This window comes from Macrobrachium nipponense, chromosome 36 (genome assembly GCF_015104395.2).
Source record: "Macrobrachium nipponense isolate FS-2020 chromosome 36, ASM1510439v2, whole genome shotgun sequence".
Lineage (NCBI taxonomy): Eukaryota > Metazoa > Arthropoda > Malacostraca > Decapoda > Palaemonidae > Macrobrachium > Macrobrachium nipponense.
In genome coordinates this window covers 63085692-63107154 of record NC_087220.1, presented here as the reverse complement: position 1 = coordinate 63107154, position 21463 = coordinate 63085692, and the positions used below count along the sequence as shown (strand labels likewise).

General features: G+C 41.6%; 1 protein-coding gene and 1 long non-coding RNA gene across 9 annotated transcripts in view; one reads left to right on the top strand and one right to left on the bottom strand.

The window, feature by feature from the left end:
* LOC135203779 (broad-complex core protein isoforms 1/2/3/4/5-like) overlaps nt 1-21463 on the top strand; it is a 145267-nt gene that overhangs the window by 50424 nt on the left and 73380 nt on the right. The window lies entirely within an intron of this gene.
* LOC135203780 (uncharacterized) lies at nt 10936-11702 on the bottom strand. The gene is made up of 3 exons (XR_010312019.1): nt 11527-11702; nt 11172-11254; nt 10936-11023 (listed from the first exon to the last, which is right to left on the bottom strand). It is a non-coding gene; the product is annotated as an uncharacterized LOC135203780 (long non-coding RNA).

Sequence of the window (21463 nt, the reverse complement as noted above, 5' to 3'; positions counted from 1 at the left end):
ATAAACGCGAGCCGCGTTCCAGCAACTGAGTGCGAGCCGCGTTCCAGAACTTTTTTCCTGGCGCAAGGCGCCTTCAAAGAGAAAACAGACGGCCAGACTGAGGAGCCTTATAGTAGAGTGGCAATCAGAAGGATGCTTCCATTGAACGTTACCTTTCTAGCGTGCGGAACATTCCAGGCGCGCGGAACTATCCAGACGCCAGGCGCTAGGCGCAAGGATCCAGATGCCAGGCGTCAGAAGATTCCAAAATCTTCATTGAGAGAGAGGTCAGTCGCGAGACTCCTCTTTGAGTTTTGTCAGAAGGATTCTGATACTAAGAGAAGCCCCTTTTCATTATTCAGAAGACTCCTGTGTTAGGCAGTTCTCTCAATGCGGACTCTCTCCTTCATCCATGCTCTTCCCTCGTTTTGAGGAGGCAAGAGCTTTGGGAGTTTTTCTTAATAAGAATCTCATCGACGTTTGGGTATGATGGCGGATAGGAAATATCTACTTCCTTCCGAATAAACCCTAGTGATGAACAGGAATTCTGTCTCTTCCGCGATTTATGAGGAAATCACAGAAGTTTAAAGAGTTCCTGGATTAACTTCCATCCTTAAGGATATATATATACTCTTTCTTTCGTTCTATTAACGAAAAGAACGAAGATAGTAGAAGGTAGTAGAGTTTCTGCTGTATGAGAATACGATACGGTCAATCATAAACACATACCTTAGTTTACTTCTTTTCCTGGGGGGGGTGCGAAACTCCAATTACCAGTATCCTTCCTACGACTTTCCTAGGAAAGGACTACGCTTAAAGGGATTGTTAAGACAACACCTACTTAGCTTCTAGATTTATCGAAGTCTTGTTTCGACTAAATATGCTTTAATAAGAAATTCCTGAAGTTCGATAATATTTTTATAAAAAAAATTCCTTTATTAAATGGAGTAGCTGGCAACTCTGGAAGAGTAAGGCCAGACGGCTAACGGGGACTGCTTTCGCTGAGAGCCTGAGACCAGCGCAGTACGCCAGTTACTGTCAGTACCATGTAGGTGCCAGTCATGAGTGGTTGGGTGTATCTCTCTCTCCTGCAGGGATGGAATAACTATCTGTATCTCTCCCTACAATCGCGGTCTTAAACCTCGGATTGAGGGGATAGTTAAGCTAACATAAATAAAAATATTGTATGCCTTTTGCTAAGAAGCTTTCAATAAGAGAGATAGTACAACCTTTCAATGCTGTTTACCGTATAGGTAACATTATTAAAGGATTCTATCGCAGCAGAACATTATATTATGTAATGCTCTCAGGTTTACGAAAGCATAGCTTATTAGAGTACCTGCTCAGAAGAAGATGGATGAGTCGGATGGGAAACATTCTCTTTGGGGCAGAACTTGTTTCCCTGAATGGACTATACTACGTATATAAAGCTTTTTCCTACTAAGAACGGAATGAACATGTGAAAGGATGTCGGGTACCATAAAGGCACAGGTGTTCTGGCACATAACAAAAAGAATTAGAAGGAAGCGCCAGTCTGGCGCAATGCGCCAGAAGTGCCAACCTGGCGCACTCCATAAGCGCCAGCCTGGCGCAAAATTTGCGCCAGAAGCGCCAGCCTGGCGCAAATTTGCGCCAGAAGCGCCAGCCTGGCGCAGTGAGCCAAGAGCACCATCCAAGATTTTCTCGTTTTAGCGAGTTATTAACCTAAGAGTCCAGTAGCCTCTCGGACACCAGGCTCGGTAACGGCAAGATTCGTTCCTGATTTCGTTACCCATTTAATCACTTAGGCCAATTCCACGACTCTCTCATATCGCATAGAACATCGAGAATCTCTTTTTTTTTTTTTTTTTTTTTTTTTTTTTTGTTCGCTCCTGTTCGCGTTAACAAAGAGAACCTTCTCGATCGACGATAATAACTGTTAACGTATGTCTAACATTTATTGGTAAGAGTTGTAAGAACCTGCGGAAAGTCTTCTTCATAGATCTCTTAGCAAGGTAGAAGACGAACAGGCTTCCTATAGACGCTTCCTTTTCCTCGAACCAAGAGAGGTAGCAATGTACGCCATCTTTATTTTATAGAAAGGGGAATAAACTTTAGTCTTTTTTCCCCTAAATATAAATTCTTTACAGAATTTAAGATAAAGGGCGTCAAAGAAAGAGAGGATAATACTTTATGCCTCATTTTGGCCTTAGAGAGGTTGGATTCACAGAGGTCACGTTCTTCTCACAACATGTTTTGGAAGTTTTTTCCAAGAGAGTCTGGATATTCTATCAGCATCTATTATAAATGGGCCTTAACAACCTCTCCACTATGAGTCTGTCTGCGTGCAGACTGACCAGAAGTGGAAATGAATGAGAGGATTTTTCAAGGTAAATGACAATAGTCATGGACAAGATATAGAATTGCTGCAGATTGTGCTAGAGGGAATGAGGAAACTGTCCTCGGTTCCGATACCGTCTGTGAACCACATAGCGGTTTTTTCTTCCCTTTCAGAGGAAGAATCACCTTTGTATATATCTGTTATCAAAGAACGCAGTAAAAAGCCATACTCTGTCTCTATAAAGGGATTGGAGATAGCAGAGGATTAAGATCTTCGGGATCTTATACGATACCTCAATATGACAAGAGTAGGATATCATGTACTTCTAATGGGATCTTTTTTGTGGCCACAGATTTCTATGTTCCGACAAGATGGAACTGCTCCTCATCAAACTTCTTTGAGAAATTTTTACGAGGGAATTCTTTGTTTCTCTTGGTCCCAAACGATCAAGAAGACAAGTGAATTTTTTTTGAGCATTGGAATCTCGCATCAGATTCTATGGAGATTAGGCAATGGGTTCTTGCCAGCATAGTATGTCTGGCAAAAGAACTAAAACCCCCTATTCCTGATTCAATGTTTTCAGATAGAGGTTTCGTTGTCCAGGCAGGGTACTTACGTTTTCATCTACAGTAGAATGGTTAAAACGTTTGCCTACAGAGTCTTTGGAATGCGATGAACGGCTCGAAATGCTTCCCAGAAGGTGTTCATGAGGGTGATACAATAAGGGAGCTAGAAATCAGGAGTACTCCAATTTCAGCTCGGAGTCTCCTTTGACTTCCAAGCTTCTTCCCTTCCTTCGGACAAGGATTAGGGAGATTCTGCAACGAGAATTCGCAACGAGAAGCCTCTTCAACAGGTAGAAGAGATCTCGTGAGCAAGGGAAGTACTCAAGAAGGATCCTCCTCGAGGAAGACTTATCTCTCATACTATTAGATATCCTATCGTATACTGGAGTAGCTGACTACAATCACCTCCCCTTGCCGGAGAGGACAAAGCTCTAAGTGGAAGAATTTCTTCCACCCTTCTCCAGTCTTGTGATTTACTATTGTGGATGTTCAGGACTTTCGGACAATGTAGCGCCAACCAGGAGCCTTATGCTAAACAGGCGTAAAAAACGCCAGAGGCAGACAGCCCCAAGAACACTGTCATTGTCTGATGAGGAGAAAGACTGGGCCTACAACCTGACACAGATGCGCTAGATGCGAACATATAGGACAGATAAGAGTGTCGATGTGGACATTGCCAGACATCCTCGAGACTCTACCAAGCTCGAAGCTCCGGCAAGTGGGGTTTGGAGCCGCCCAACGAGGCGCGAGGCGCCAGGCAGGAGCGAGGCCCAGGCCAAGGCAGCGAACAGGGTACCAGCCCAGCCAGCGAAGCTCCAGGCAGGCGCCAAGGCGCCACTCCAACCGGGCGCGAGACGCCAAACCCAGGCGCGAGGCGCCAGCCAGGCGCGAGCAGCCAGCCGGGCGCGAAGCTCCAGGCAGGCGCAAGGCGTGAGGCGCCAGGCAGGCACAAAGCGCCAACCTGGCGCGAGACGCCAGCCAGGCGCGAGGCGCCAACCAGGCGCGAGCAGCCAGCCAGGCGCAAGCCAGGCTCTAGGCGCGAATCTCCAGCTAAGACGCGAGGCGCCAGTCAAGCGAAAGGCACCAAACAAGCGCTAGGCGCCAACCAAGAGCGAAGCACCAGCCAGGCGCGAGGTTCCTGCCAGGCTTCAGGCTTCAGTCGGGAGAGATCCATTTCAAGAAAGCCCTGGTCTCTTTGAAACATGGAGATCTCCTAAGCACTTCATAAGTGACTTGATTCCTTCAAACAGCTGAGAATTAAAAGCGCAGGAAGTGCTCGCTTTTGCAAATTCTTGTTCTTTACATAACAATATGTCATATAAGACATATTAGCTGTGTTGTACGGTAGAGGCAACTCTGTGTTGACTTCTCATTACACAAAGGATGTCAAGTTAACCTACGAGAGATCCTTCTCTTTTGGTTTATACGTTTCTGCGGATACGTTACTGGGATAAGGAGCCGACACTGATCCTTAACTTTGAGTTAAAGTTTTTTAACTTAGTGAAATTATTGGGGTTTTTGAAAGGAGTGTGGGGATAACTCTTTCCAATTTGAGCGCGAACCCTCGTGTTAGGATCAGGTGATCGGGATCGGTGTTGCGCTCCTTCATAAGGTGTATTGTCATAGAAGTGGTCCAGTACCCATTGACAAAGTCCTTTCAGGCTCTGCCGAGTAAGCGGTTCATATCCCATCGGCAGACCCACAAGAACTCTTAGCCATAGATCACATATCTCGCTAAAGTCTTGAGGTGATGCAGACTACTGGGCAACAGCCACGAAGTCTACCACCTATCAGATAGGAACCAAGGTTTATTTATACCTACAACATATGTTGTTTACCTGTCTATTCCATGTTAGCTGTCTCTTACCCTCCACCAAAGGGTGTCAATCAGCTATGTATATATCTGACAGGTAAGTTGATTGTATGAAAATGATATTGTTATAATACAATAAAGTTTCATACATACTTACCTAAGGCAGATATATACGATTAATGGCCCACCCAGCCTCCCCGCGGAGACAGGTGGAAGAGAAAAAATATGAATAGAAAACAGGAATGGATTCCTAATCCTGCCACCCAGGGCAGGACGGTAGATCACCTGACCTACCTGCAGCGTGTGCCGCGAAATTTGAATTTCTGTCGGGGACGACGGAGTCTTAGCTATGTATATATCTGCCAGGTAAGTATGTATGAAACTTTATTGTATTATAACAATATCATTATATTATTATTATTTGAAAATCTTAAACATGCTTTGCATACATGTACCATAAAAATCTCTCATCTCAGGAGAGAGAGAGAGAGAGAGAGAGAGAGAGAGAGAAGACGAGAGAGAGAGAGGAGAGAGAGAGAGAGAGAGAGAGAGAGAGAGAGAGAGAGAGAGAGAGAGAACACACTCCCCCCCTCCTGTCACATTACATTACATGATATATTTGACAGCTGTTGGACCTCAGTTTGGTACCTGGAGCTCGAAAGAAAGATGCATGACGACTGGGATTTCCTTCTTTCTTACATAATTTTTTAATTTATAAACTAAAATCTTTCTAATTCACTATAGTATTTTCTTTAATAAAATTGATTGCTCTTTATTGAAAATTAGGAAATTTTTATTTATCATACAGAAAACATACATCTCTGTAAGAAAGAAAGAAAATTATTATTATGTGATATCATTTAATCTTATTAAAAACTTCCTAATACAGTATTGATCAATATTAATATTTTAAAATCAGTAAATCATTTTTGAATCATAAAAATGTATTTAGTCATGAAAATAACATCAAAATACACTAATTTGGGATTATTTATCGTCAGAAAAAACCGTGAATAGGCAAATTCCCTGCAAATAATGGGTAGATAAGGTCCAGAGAGAAATCAGTGAATCCGTGAGTCCGCAAATACGGGGGTTGGGGCACTGTAATTAGATTCCGCAAATAGTAACTCGCAATTGCGACACATACCATCCATTCAAATATCTGCCATCACATGGTGCATTTTGCCCAACTTGGCGATGCGGTGACAATTCACAGCGATTGTTGGCGATTCAGTTGTAATTGCAGTGTAATGACGTACATAGTAAAATTTGGGCAGTTACGCAGTGTGTGTGTGTGTGTGTTTTTTTTTTTTTTTTTTTTTTTTTTTTTTTTTTTTTTTTTTTTTTTTTGGTGCCTCAGATGTGTGAATGATGGCGATGATCGCCAAAACTAGCCATTAAAACATGCGCATCCTTGAATCACAAAGTGTGAATGAGCCTTATTAATTTTGTTGGTTATCAGATATAACTTGTTTTTAACAGACTAAATCAATACATGTACTACTTAGTTACAAACATAGAAACACAGCATCATATGCAGTACAGTATACACTTTAGTCATCAAGACACATTTATTGATACCATAACTCTGAAACATTTAACAAGTTTTTGGTGTATGTCCACAAAATTTTAAGAAAGCTTGTACACAAAATTTTAAGAAAACTAGTATACTGTGTGATACGTCCAGTTCATGACGCTGGTGCCTTAATAAATCATATTTAGGTAATTTTTGGGATGTAATTAACATCAGTTATTACTTTTGCTAGCTACTATTATAATTTTTTTTATGGTAGTTATTACTTTTGCCAGCTACTATTATAATTTTTTGATGGGCAAAGGGGAAGAAACTTAAATTATTAGTGCATTTGTAAATTATTTATTCTTTAGTGAATGGATAATTATTAGTGCTTTTTCGTTTATATGTTACCGTCGCAACCTCATAAAACTTTCATGTTTTCCCTGGGGAAGGGCTTACCTGGTATTAGATCTATTAAAGAAGATTATTTCCCAGTGTTAGCCATGCCTCAGCGACATGTACTCCAAGTAGGGCAGGTGGAGAATCTTGATATGTCTTGAAGATCATAGTGCATACTACTCAGGAATTGTGGGAACTGCATTGTTCAAAATAAGAGTACCACCTGTGTCTGCTTATGGGCTTCATTACAAGCTGTGGACATGATGTTGAGAGTACTACAGCTGACTGTGGTTTGATCCCCTGTCTGTCTGGTTTTGTTTGAATTATCTGGAAGAGGTCATTAGAAATTTGGTGTGTTCTTTTTCCCATTTCTTTGAGGCACCTGAAATCCAGTGCCCCTGGACTTCCTCCCAACAGGTCAGATGGCAGCAGTAGCAGTGTCTGTTGGCTACTAAGCATGCTAAATAATTTGTAGCACATGGTAGTTGAAAAGCCTTATGATTAATGGTCTTATAAAACTATCTTCCAATAGTTGTATGATGTACACAGCCTGCATATTAAACATAGGTAATTAGAAGTTGTAACTGCTTGGTTCTTCAAACATCTCCCTCTGATTTTCTCCTTTGCATCTCCTATTTAAGGAATCATCGCACTGCCTAAATCTCATTCTAATTTTATAAAGTTAGAGGATGCAGATATATTATAATTTTGTAAAGTTCATTAATTCCTTAAGATTCTGATGACCGTAAAATATAAGATCAAATTATGACATCAGTTTAGATTTAGATTGTGTGAGAGGGGTGATACTGATAGATTAACTCAATTTCCCTCAAATTGCAAGTAGTCCTAGTTCAGTGTTTTGTTTCATTATGAGTTGTGAACAGAAAATCATGGAACGTTTTGCCAGTTTGCGTGTTTTTATTTTTCCATTTATTGTGTTCTGCAGTTTGCGGATAACTGGGTAATGGAAATCTGCACATTTCAGCACCTAAATTGCTGATTTTTGGTGCGAAACACCCCATCCCCATAAAACCGGATTACCGATAACCAGGGACTGCCTGTATATTTTTTTACTGTACATTTTCATGTTCCAAAAGAATAGATCTACCACTTTAGAAAATGTAGTTAAGTATAACTTAGTTTAACCTGACAACTGAGCTGATTAACAGCTCTCCTAGGGCTGGCCTGAAGGATTAGATATTTTTATGCGGTTAGGAACCAATTGGTTACTTAGCAATGGCACCGACAGCTTTTTGTGGGATCCGAATCACATCAAGACATTAATTTCTATCACCAGAAATAAATTTCTCTGGTTCTGCGTTGGCAGAGCGGGGAGTCGAACTTGGACTCTGAGATCAGTAGTTGAGCTTGTATACACATAAAGTAATGAAATACTAGTGGTTCTCTTCCAATAATACATCATTCTAAGTTTATGATTTTATATTTGTAAGGGTGCTATGAAAACTTAAATTATGATTTACTTTGAAAATGTAACTGATAACCACCATCATCTCATGATGAAGAAGTTTACAACAAGCAAGAAAAGAAAACAATCTTCAGGCCGTTTCATCACTTTCGCTTAGAAGTTTTGGATTCCCAAGAATCTATAAGGGTTAAGAAGTGTTTCGGGTTGTCGTCTTGTAGTCCCTGCCTTTTCATCAGTTTGTTCATTCTGGGGGATTGTTTGATTTTTTTTATTTTTCCATTTGCACATTCTCAGGAACATAATTGCAAGTGCTGTTTTGATGTGGGGCATAGTTTCACACTTTGTGTTAGGTTTCACAGATTTAATTGCATACCATGCAATTATTTCCATTTGTGTTCAGTAAACCCACAGTTTTATTATCTATTTTTTCATCATTCTTTAATACCAGTCTCACATGTTCTGTTTGCCAACCATTAAATTTATTGCTTGCTTTGATTTTTAAATTTTTTTCTCTATTTTATTTTTTTGTTTTTTTATCTTTTTTGTGTGTGTGTTCTTGAGAACCTGGCCCGAGAGTCTTCATTTGTGTGTTCTCAGTGTTGTATGTTTTGGCTTTGATTTTCTGTTGAGTCATACATGCCAATAAGTCTTGAGTATAGATTGAGACCCCTTCTATAGTGTCCCTCTTGTCAGGGTCAGATGTGTTTCCTATAGTAGACTTGACAGGTATGCAATGATTGGACTTTAGCACTGCTAATAGTGTTTCATTCTAAAGAGAAAAAGACAACATACAAATTCCATTCCTAAAAACTCTGGCTATCACTGCTTTTAAGTCTTATGTTGTTGGTTTAACTTGTAAGTCTCCTTCATCAGTATGTATTCTCAGTCAAGGAACAGATATTGTGAGATGCACGGTCATTCTCAGCTCTGTCTGCATTGTCACCTGACTAGTAAGTAAAACTAGTATTGTGGCCATCCCAGTAACTGAGATGGGCACAACTCTGGGGATGCAACCGTTACCTGACGCTTGGATCCCCTATCTGCCATGAATTGGGCTTATTCCTCCACTGGTTTATGAGGGGGTTTCTCTCCACATCTCCCTCCTTTGGGCTATGACATCCCAACTTTCTGCCTTAACCCGTAACCTGCGTCATTATGTCTGATGCAGCCTCCATGTGCGACATCAATGCTGCTTGGTCTCCATCTTACTGGCCTTATTCATGCTCTTCTTGTAATATGGTTGGTTCAACCTGCCCCTGTCCTCCAGCAGGAAGTTTTTTGTACATGCAACTTCCCCGGCAGATATATACTTAGCTTATGTCTCTGACGTCCGACAGAAATTCGAATTTCGCGGCACACGCTGCAGGTAGGTCAGGTGATCTACCCCCCTGCCGCTGGGTGGCAGGAATAGGAACCATTCCCGTTCTAGAACCAGATTTTCTCTGTCGCGGTAGTGTTCAACATATGTTGTTGCTACCTCCTGACTTGATTTTCGTTTTTCATCGCCATCGATCTTCTGGGCTGTCTTTTGCAGGGAAGTACTGGGTCTTTGGTTCGGCATACGCTTTTTATTAACTTTTTGAATGAATTTGGCATCGAAAATTTCGAGAATATATGACGTGTAACTACCGAAATTTTAGGTAGACACTCACATAGTTTGCAAGAAAGGGAAATATTAATATTTATTCATTAATACTGTAATAAGTGTTAGAAATTGATTGAGGAAATATACTGACTTCCTACTTTAGGGAGTCAGTAAAGCATGTAACTAGATACGTTTCTTTTAAAAGCTTTTTGGATACTCGTACTAACGAGCAATTAGAGTACAGGTACTATCCTACTTACAACCAAGTTTGGTTCCGACCCACTGGTTGTAAGTCGGAATGGATGTAAGTCGAACCTTAGAAAGTGGCCAACATACTGGGTAGGGTATACTATCAAACCTTTGCTATATAAGTGCCTACTTAGTACTGTAATGTAATGTATAATCATTATTTCAATCTTTTTAACCATAATGTACTTCTACTAATACATTTTAATCATTTATGTAATAGTATAGATTACGTACAATCAGGCATTGAGTTACAATGGGGTTAGGTTCTTGCATGCATGTCAGAAGTTGATTCTTACGTAAATTGGTTGCAATTCAGTCTACAGTACAGTTAATACCAAATGATGCTGCAGATAGGGCACGGTAACTCGAACTGATGCTGCCTGAGTGATGAGAGTTCTCATGCCTGAGTGATGAAGAGTTTTCCTCATGAGATGGCACAGTGCCAAGTAAACTCAATGGTCAACTGTCTGAAGTAAGGTTGTAAGTACGAGTGGTCGTATTGTCGAGTAGGTTGTAAGTCGGATAGTACCTGTACAGCAGTCCCCGGGTTACGACGGGGGTTCCGTTCTTGAGGCGCGTCGTAAGCCGAAAATCGTCGTAAGCCGGAAACGACACTTGGAAATATGCCTTAAACTAAGAAAAAGTTAGAGAGACCTTACCTGTGTGACATGCAAGTATTGCATGATGTGTAGTGTGGTTATTTCAATGGCAAAGGATGGTTCTTGAAGGTATAATTCTTTATTAAACTCTTGTGACACTATAAAGCACAATGTACTACACTTAATCCTTAGGTTAGATTATACACTAAACACTATATTATGCACTGTACACTACGTAGTATGTATGTAGTAATCCTTTGGTAGATCCTGGAGTACACTAAAATCCCAGTCTGGTAGCTCTGGAAGGTAAAAGTATAACACAATTAGTACAAAATACTACACAAAGTCCTGAATGCAATATGTAAATTATAGATATCAAGAGTAAAAGAATTAATGTATGTAATTAATTCCTTACTTTAGTTTATAATTCCTTACTTTGAGTTATATCAAGAGTAAAAAAGTTAATGTATGTGAATTAATTCCTTACTTTTTAGTTTAAAGTTGTCATGCTATGTAACCCTGGATGCACAAAGTCTTATGTGGCCCCATAGCCTACATCATTCAGGGGGTTCTGGAATGTAACAAAAAATAATTAGTTATGTCAGTAAGTACCTCTATGCATAGTAAGTTACATACAGTAATATGCACCATACAGTGGTTTAATATCACATATATAACATGTATAAAACTTAGTTAATGTATGTTAATTAATTCCTTACCTTTAGTTTAAAGTTGTCGTGCTATGTAACCCTGGATGCACAAAGTCTTATGTGGCCCCATAGCCTACATCATTCAGGGGGTTCTGGAATGTACAAAAAATAATTTGTCAGTAAGTACTCTATGCATAGTAAGTTACATACAGTAATATGCACCATACAGTGGTTTAATATCAACTGGTATGCATAGTAAATGATTGGTCTACACCCCCTGTTCAGCAGGGAGTGGTCCAGTATGTACGTAATTCCATGAGGGACCTTGATCACTTATCCCATGTGAGAGATCTTGGTCACTTTTTTTAGTATGTACGTATAAAACTTACTTAATGTATGTTTACTACTATGTATAATTCCTTACCTTTATGTTATGTAGTAACCCTGGACAAAGTTTTATGTGGCCCCATAGCCTGCATCATGGAGGGGGTCCTGGTTTTCTGGAATGTACCAAAAAAAGTATCAAAGTTAAGTCATGTTATGTATGTTTAGTAAGTTACATACAGTAACCATACGTACAGTGGTTTATAACATGTATATGTACATAATCAAACTTGGTTGGAAATTCCTGTAAAAAAAAGTTATGTACGTATGTAATACTACTGTATGTAAAAACCTTACTGTTCATACTTTGTTACACTACATGTTACATGTGATACGTATACTTTCCTGAAGGGTTTTTTTTTCCATCCAAAAATGGTGCTTCTACTTGTAATTATCCCTTGATGACACTTGTAGTAGTTTGTTAGTAACAACCTGGAGTTGTGTGAAAAATGTTGGTTCTGGAAGGAAAAAGTAACAAAATTAGTGTACAAAATATACACTACAGAAAGTTGTGAATGCAATATGTTAATTACTGTAGATATATCAAGAGTACTAAAAGAGTTAATGTATGTTAATTAATTCCTTACTTTTAGTTTAAAGTTGTCGTTCAATGTTAACCCTGGATGGACAAAGTCTTATGTGGCCCCTTACTTTTATTTAAAGTTTAAAGTTGTCGTTCAATGTAACCCTGGATGGACAAAGTCTTATGTGGCCCCATAGCCTACATCATTCAGGGGACTCTGGAATGTACAAAAAATAATTTTGTCAGTAAGTCCTCTATGCAGAGTAAGTTACATACAGTAATATGCACCATACAGTGGTTTTTAATATCACATATAACATGTAGTATAAAACTTAATTTAGAAATTCCTTACATAACTTACCAACTTTTAGTGAGTCTCAAAGCTGTTACCTAGGTTGTGGGAGATGGAGGTGGAGGTGTAGAGCATTCATGATAAGGATGCATTCCAAACCTAGCTTCAGTGTGCTTTATCACAGATAAACAGGCTAGGATGATGGGCAGTCTGGAATGAAGAATTAATATTAAAGGACAGTATGTATGTTACATACATAACATGGTTATTACATATGTAATAATAAAACATTAATAAAAAAAAATGTCCTTACCAAATTCTAGTGGTTGGCTTGCTTACTGGGATGGCCATTATGGTACATGAGAGTGGTGGCTGGGCTATGGAGTGGGATGGGCAGGTGCTTGGGAGTCTGGAATGATAAAAAATATATAAAATGATAGTTACTACTACTGTAAACTACTGCACATGTTATTAACTGTTTGACATATGTAGTGTGAATACGTATGTTCAATATAAAAAAATGAAGAATTCTTTTACCTGAAGGAATGGGAGAGGTGATACTACTCGTATCAACTGATTTGGGCTCTGGAGAGGTGATACTCGTATCAACTGATGAGGGAAAACATCTAGATCTGGAAAGAATGATAGGGTACATAAATATATTATAAGGTGGATGTAATTGTAGCATATGTACACTTTTAATAAAATTTCTATTTAGCAATTTATAAAAACATTTTATACAAATTTGTTAAGGATTCCTTACCTGATGAACTAGGGCGAGGCATCAAAACCATGGAAAGGCTCAGGGTCATCTGGGTCACTGTCACTATCAAAGGGGTCTGAAATTAAAAAAAAAAAAATATAAGGTTATGCAACATCAAACACATTGTACCACTATGTAAGTTAGTGTACGTATGTATGTAGGGTGTAAACAATTTCCAACATGAAAATGAGAAAATGAAATTGCTTACCTGATTGTACACGTACAGGTGGGTGGGCGGGCTGCTACAGAGGGTCCAGGTACAGGGGATCTGGAACTGTCACAGGTAGTACAGGGAGATCTGGAACTGTCACAGGTAGTACAGGGAGATCGGAACTGTCACAGGTAGTACAGGGGGATCTGGAACTGTCACCACTTCTGCAATAAAATTACAAATGATGAAAATTAATGAAGTTACAATTTACTCTTACATTTAGTTGTTACATTAAAAAATTTAACACATTTTAATATCTACACTATGTAAACACATAAATTAGTAAAACAGTTCAGAATTCCTTACCAGGACTAGGAGTGGGAGGTGGTGGTACTGGAGACTTGTGAAAGAAAGTGTCAAGCCTGGACTGCACACTTCTCTTTGTCTGCTTCTCCTTCAGGGTCTCCTTGTAGAGAAGTTACTAAGTCTAACATTCCACGTTTTATTTTGTCCAAACCTAGCAACGTTAGGGTCTTCTGCCTCAAAAGAGCCAAGGCTCTCTCCAGATGAGTAAAACCCTCTGACAAGCCTTTCACAGTTAATGACCTGGGTTTTGGCTCTGGTGCCGCCTCCTCTTACCTCAATCATTTTGTGTTCAAGTTCAAGTAAGTCCTCTGCAGACAATTCCTCTCCATGGGGAAAAGCCAGCAGCTCTGTTACAATCATCAGGTTCAAGATCTAGTTTCAGCCTCTTGCTTAGGCCCTACGATCGTTCCTCGTCACAGTCTCGATGTCTTCTGCCTGGTCAAAGCCTTCAAAACTGTGCACAAAAACTGTGGACACAGTTTCTTCCAGGCCCCATTTAAAGTGGTCGTCTTCACCTCGTCCCAAGCACTTGCAATATTTTTCACTGCATCAGCAATGTTGTAGCCCTTCCAGAATTGCTTCAGTGTCAACTCCTTGTTAGCTTCTATGGCCCTCAAAGCAAAAACGTATGGTCCTTCTAAGGTAGTAAGCCTTGAAATTAGCTATTACTCCTGGTCCATTGGCTGTATCAGCGATGTGGTATTGGGTGGGAGGTACACCACCTTCACATTAGGATGCATGTCGCTCAAATTTGAAGGGTGACCAGGGGCATTGTCCAGGACTAAGAGGGCCTTAAAAGGCAGACCCTTCGAAGTCAAATACCGCTCCACTGCTGGCACGAATGGTCATTGAACCAATCTTCGAAGACCATTAAGGTAACCCAAGCCTTCTTGTTTGATTTCCAAATCACAGGGAGTTGACTCTTGAAAATGCCCTGAAAGCCCTGGGATTCTCGGCCAAATACACCAGCAAGGGCTTCAGTTTCAAATCACCACTTGCATTGGACCCAAACAGCAAAGTCAGTCCGCTCCTTTCCAGCTTTATGGCCAGGTGCTGACTTCTCCTCCTTGGAAAGGTACGTTCGATTTGGCATTCTTTTCCAAAATAATCCAGTCTCATCCACATTAAAGACTTGGTCAGCCGTGTAACCACCATCCTTAATTATCTCAGCCAAACCACCTGGAAAACTTTCTGCTGCTTCGCTATCAGCACTAGCAGCTTCACATTATGCAAATTTGCACGAGCCTTAAAACGGTTAAACCAACCTCTACTCGCGGAAAATTCACCACCAGCACTGCCTTCGCCAAACTTTTTCACTACTGCCTCATGCAGCGCTCTAGCCTTCTCCTGGATCACACTTAAGCTCACGGAACACGTCGCTGGTTTCTTGGTCCTCCAGCCAGATCATGAGCAATTTCTCCATTTCAACAATGCTCTGGCTACGTTGCTTCTCGTTTATCACCGTTGACTTCATCGGTGCAGCATCCTTAACATGCTTCAGAATACGTTCCTTGTCCTTCACAATGGTTACCACCGTGGTCCTGCTCAAGCCTAAAGAACGGCCTATTTCGGTGTTAGTTTCTCCCTTCTCCCGAACGCTTTCTCACGTCATATTTGACCTCCATCGTGATGACCTTCCTCTTCTTGGGATGAACTTATCATCGGAGGAAGTACTTTGGCGTTTAGGAGCCATTGTAAATTTGCGAAAATGGCAAGGAATTTCAGCAACGTCTTAGCACACAACCGACTGAACTTCAGGCAGACACGCGATTGAAGTGGCGTCCTTTCGTATTGTTACGCTTGGCGTCCTCGACCGTCCGAGGTCGTTGTTCGGTCAATTTACCATACAGTTTAATAGCGTTAATAATTTATGCACCTCCGACTCAAAAACTAGTTCTGCATATGAGGTATCGTTAAAAAGCATAACAAAACGTCGTAACCTTGGAATTTGTGTTGTAATCTAACCAGAAACTTAGTTTTTTTTAATTATGTACTGGAAACAAGCAATGATCTTTTCATTATATTTGCGCTTTTGGACTGTTTTAAACTGGCGCATCCCAAGCTAGTGTATTCATTCGCCGCAAAACTAGTTCCGCATATGAGGCGTCACTAAAAAAATTCAAAAATACGAAAAAAAAAGTGTCAAAAATCATCATAAAACCTCAAAATTTTTGTTGTAATGTAACCAAAAACATATTTTTATTATATACTGTGCTAAACTATAAAGGATTTTTATCATAGCATGCGTTTTTTTAAAAGCGTCGTTAACTCGGAGCGTCGGAAGCGTCAGCGTCGTAACCTCGGAAACAAGCGTCGTAACCCAGGACGGAATTTCCATTGAATATTTTAAGAAAAAGCGTCGTAACCTCGGAACGTCGTAAGCCGGAACCGTCGTAACCCGGGGACCGCCTGTATAACAGTACTAGTAGTGTTGCATCCTCATCACCTTCTTACTTCGCAGAAACTTCAAATTCATAATTGCAATTTGAAGACAAGGATTGTCGCTCAAAATGCGAGCTATTAAAAGGTAAGAAGTGATTACTAGTGTTCCCCATTGCAGTGGAGGGTGCGTCTGATCGACTGTCTCGCTCTCAGGCCTAGACCTCTTTCAAGCTCCAAGCCCAGGGAAGAAGGAATGTCGAAAGCCGTAAGGAGGTTTCAGAGATAATCCCCACCGGTCAGGCGTCCCCTCGGCAGGTTCTGTAGAGCGTCACCAGACTGCCAAGGATAGCCATTGAAAAGGCATCCTTAAAAGAGTGCGTCTCTTCATCTTACATCCGAAAAGACGAAGAATGTATATGTTTGGAGTTTGGATGATCTAGCGCGTTCTCTGAAAACTAAGAGAACACTGAGCAAGAGCCAGCCAGGAAGCCGCGTTCCAGCAAGCTAGCGTGAGCCACGTTCCAACAGCCAAACGCGAGCCGCGTTCTAGATAGCAACTGAGCGCGAGCCGCGTTCTAGAAAATTTTTCTTGGCGCAAGGCGCCTTCAAAGAGACGAAGCGCCAGCCTGGCGCAAATTGCGCCAGAAAAACAGACGGTTAGAGCAAGGAGCCTTATGTACAGTGGCAATCAGAACGATCCTTCCATTGAACGTTCCGGGCAAGAAGCTCTTTCTAAAAGGGGTCTAGTAGGCGCTCGGAACTATCAGGGCGCACGGGACCTTCCACGCAAGCGGAACGTTCCAGGAGCGAGTCTCCTTTTCTAGGCGTGCGGAACATTCCAGGCGCGCGGAACTATCCAGGCGCTAGGCGCAAGGAGCCAGGCGCCAGAATATTCCAAATCTTATGAGAGAGAGGTCAGTCGCGAGGCTCCTCTTTGAGTTTTTAACTTGAGCAACTTTCCCCTGGCAAGGTGCAAGATGTCGCACAGGCGGCCGTCGCTTTTGTCAGAAGGATTCTGATACTAAGAGAAGCAATTTTTTCATTATTCAGAAGACTCCTGGGTTTGGCAGTTCCTCTCAATGCGGGACTCTCTCCTTCATTCATGCTCTTCCCTCGTTATGAAGTAGGCAAGAGCTTTGGGAGTTTTTTCTTATAAGAATCTCATAGACGTTTGGGTATGATGGCGGATAGGAAATATCTACTTCCTTCCGTAAACCCTACAGATGAACAGGAATTCTGTCTCTTCCGCGATTTATGAGGAAATCGCGAAGATTTAAAGAGTTCCTGGATTAACTTCCATCCTTAAGGAGATATATATACTCTTTCTATCGTTCTATTAACGAAAAGAACGAAGACAGTAAAAAAAAAAAAAAAAAAAAAAAAAAAAATTCCTTTCTCTATCTGCCTCGGCAGGGAAAGAAGGTGGTAGAGTATCTGCTGTATGAGAATACGATACGGCAAATCATAAGCACATACCGTAGTTACTTCTTTGCTGAGCAACTCAATTACCAGTATCCTTCCAGGAATTTTGTAGGAAGGACTACGCTTAAAGGGATTGTTAAGACAACACCTACTTAGCTTCTAGATTTATCGAAGTCTTGTTTCGCATAAATATGCATTAATAAGAACTTCCTGAAGTTCGATATAATTTTATAAGATTCCTTTATTTAATGGAGTAGCTGGCAACTCTGGAAGAGTAAGGCCAGACGGCTAACGGACTGCTATCGCGCCTTAGAGTTACAGAACCAACGCAGTCACATGTAGGTGTCGGTCATGAGTTGGTTAGTTACATGTCTCTTTCCTGCGGGATGGAATAACTAACCGTGTCTCTCCCCTACAATCGCGGTTTTAGCCTCGGATTGAGGGGATAGTTAAGCAAACATAAATAAAATATTGTCTGCCTTTTGCTAAGAAGCTTTCAATAAGAAAGATATTACAACATTTCAATGTTGTTTACCGTAGGTAACTTTTTAAGGATTCTAACGCAGCGGAACTCTATATTATATGATGCTCTCATGCTTACGAAAGCATGGCTTATTAGAGTACATGCTTAGTGAGAAGATGAATGTAGTAGAAGAGAATTCACTTTAAGACTACGATATGGTCAAGTCTTATGCACATACCGAGGTTAACTACAGAATTCCTAGTATCCTTACAAAGGTATCCTAGATTAATGCTGTTTACCACAATGTGACAGTATTATGAAGGATTCTAATGCAGCAGAGAACGATATAATATACTTCTCTCATCCCTTCGAGAAACGCACACAACCTTTTTAGAATCGGATATTGCTCAAGAGAAGATGGGTGAGTCGGATGGGAAACATTCTCTAGTGGCAGAAGTTGTTTCCCTAATGGAACTATACTACGCATATAAAAGTTTTTTCCTACTAAGAACGGAATTAACACGTGAAGGATGTCGGGTACCATTAAGGCACAGATGTTCTGGCACATAACCTTAAAAGAACTAGAAGGAAGCGCCAGCCTGGCGCAAAGGAAGCGCCAGCCGGGCGCAATGCGCCAGAAGCACCATCCAAGATATTTTCTCGTTTTAGCGAGTTATTAACCTAAGAGTCCAGTAGTGGTTGGTTTGGTGTTTGCTTCTCACCTCGGTGGTCGCGGGTTCGATCCTCGGCCATTCCATTGAAGAGTGAGAAATGTGGATTTCTGGTGATAGAAGTTCACTCTCGACGTGGTTCGGAAGTCACGTAAAAAACACCATACAAACAAACCAGTAGCCCTCTCGGAGGCTCGGTAACGGCAAGATTCGTTCCTGATTTTGTTACCCATTTAATCGGAAAGGGGTCGCTTACAAGGAATGATGAAATGATTTATTGTAATCACTTAGGCCAATTCCACGACTCTCTCATATCGCAAAGAGCATCGAGAATCTCTTTTTTCGCCCCTGTTCGCGTTAACAAAAGAGAACTTATTTGGGAACAGACACGGAACGTAACGATCCTTAAGAGGTTCGATGCAAGATTTTGCATGTCCGTGAGAACCTTCTCGATCGAAGATAATAACTGTTAACGTATGTCTAACATTTATTGAAAAGAGTTGTGAGAACCTGCGAGAAGTCTTCTTCATAGATCGCTTCGCAAGGTAGAAGACTAACAGGCTTCCTATAGACTGCTTTCATTTTCCTCGAAACCAAAGAGAGGTAGCAATATAAGACATCTTTAATTTAAAGAAGGGGAATAAACTTTAGTCTTTTTTCCCCTAGTTATAAATTCTTAACAGATATAAGGTAAATGGGCGTCAAAGGAAGAGAGGATGAATGCCTCATTTTGGCCTTAGAGAGGTTGGATTCACAGAAGTCACGTTCTTCTCACAGCATGTTTCGTAAGGCTTTTCCAAGTATCTGGATATTCTATCAGAATCTATTAAAATAGACCTGAAAAAACCTCTCCACTCTGAGTCTGTCCGCGTGCAGACTGACCAGAAGTGGACATGAATGAGAGGATTTTCAAGGTAAATGACAATAGTCATGGCTAAGACATAGAATTGCTGCAGATCGTGCTAGATGGAATGAGGAAACTGTCCTCTTCCGATACCTCTGTGAACCACACAGCGAGGTTTTTTCTTCACTTTCAGAGGAAGAATCACCTATGTATATCTGCTATCAAAGAACGCAGTAAAAGGTACTCTGTCTCTACAAGGGAATTAGAGATAACAGAGGATTAAGATCTTCGGGATCTTATACGATACCGCAATACGACAAGAGTAGGATATCATGTACTTCGAATGGGATCTTTTGTGGCCACAGATTCCGTGTTCCGACAAAATGAACTGTTCCTCATCAAACTTCTTTGAGAAAGTTTATGAAGGAATTCTTGGTTTCTCTTAACCCTAAACGACCAATAAGACAAGTGAATTTTTTGTGCATTGGAATCTCGCATCAAATTCAATGGAGAAAGAAACAGCAATGGGTTCTTGCCAGCATAGTATGTCTGGAAAAAGAACTAAAACCCTCTATTCCTGACGCAAACGCTTCAGATAGAAGTTTCGTGCCCAGGCAGGGTACTTACATTTTCATCTACAGAAGAAGAGATGATTTAAAACGTTGCCTACAGAGTCTTCGGGGTGCGATGAGGGCTCGAAATGCTTCCCAGAAGGTATTCAGAAGGATACAATAAGAGCTAGAAATCAGGGTTCCGCCCAATTTCAGCGGAGTCCCTTCGACTTCCAGACTCCTTCCCTTACCTTCGGGCAAGGATAGGGAAAGATTCTGCAACGAGGAACCTCATCAACATGTAAGAAGAGATCTCGTTAGCAAAGGAAGTATTCACGAAGGATCCCTCTCGGAGGAAGACTCTTTCTCTCTCGTATTGTTAGATATCCTGTCGTTCTACTGGATGTAGCTGACTATAATCGCCTCCTTGCCAGGGGCCAAAAGCTCAAAGGGGAAGAATTTCTTCCACCCTTCTCCAGTCTCCTGATAACTTATGTGGTTGTTCAGGACTCTCGGACAATGTAGCGCCAGCCAGGCCGCCAAATGCCAATACAGAGGCGAAAAACGCCAGAGGCGGATAGTTCCAAGGAACTCTGTCATGGTCGGATACTGAGAAGGAGCGGGCCTCCAACCTGGCGCAAATGCGCCAGAGGCGAACAAATCGGACAGATATAAGAGGGTCCGATGTGGACATCGCCAGACAGCCTAGATACTCTTCCAAGCTCGAAGCTCCAGCAAGTGTGGAGGAGCCAAGCCAGGCGCGAGGCGCCAGCCAGGCACCATCCAGTTGCCAGGCTCCTTCAAGGCTAGGCTCCAGTCAGGATTGAGGATCCATCCAGACGCAAGGCTCCTTCCAGTAAAGAGAAACCTAAAGCTCTGTCATGTAAGAGGGTAGTCCCCATGATATGATACAGGGTAAGGCTCTGCCATGTAAGTGGTCAGCCCCCATTGGCACGATCCGAGAAGGCTCTGTCGTGTAAGCGGGCTAGCCCCCATTGACAGATCCAGAAGGGGTTTGTCAGTATAGGTCCCTACCTCGCTGAAACTCTTGAGGCATGCAGACTCATAGACAGTAATCATGAAGTCTTCTGCCAGGCTCCAGGCTCCAGGCTCCTTCCAGGCTCCAGGCTCCTTCCAGGCGCAAGGGCTCCAGCCAGGCGCGAGGCGCTAGCCAGGAGGGAGGAGCCAATCAGGAAGCGCCAGCCAGGCGTGAGGCTCCAGCAGGCTCTAGGCACCATTCAGGCGCAAGGCTCCAGCCAGGCGCGAGGCGCTAGACAGGCGCTAGGCGCCTGCCAGCCATGAAGCGCTAGCCAGGCTCCAGGCTTCTCCCAGAAGAGATCTATATCAAAGAACGCCCTGGCCTTCTTTGAGACAATGTGATCTCCTAAGCACTTGATAAGTGCATTGATGATTCCTTCAAACAGCTGAGAATTAAAAGCGCATGAAGTGCGAGCTTTCCGAATTCTTGTTCTTTCCTTAACAATATGGCATAAGGACATATTAGCTGTCCACATACAGGAAATGCAACTCTGTGTTGACTTCCCATTAT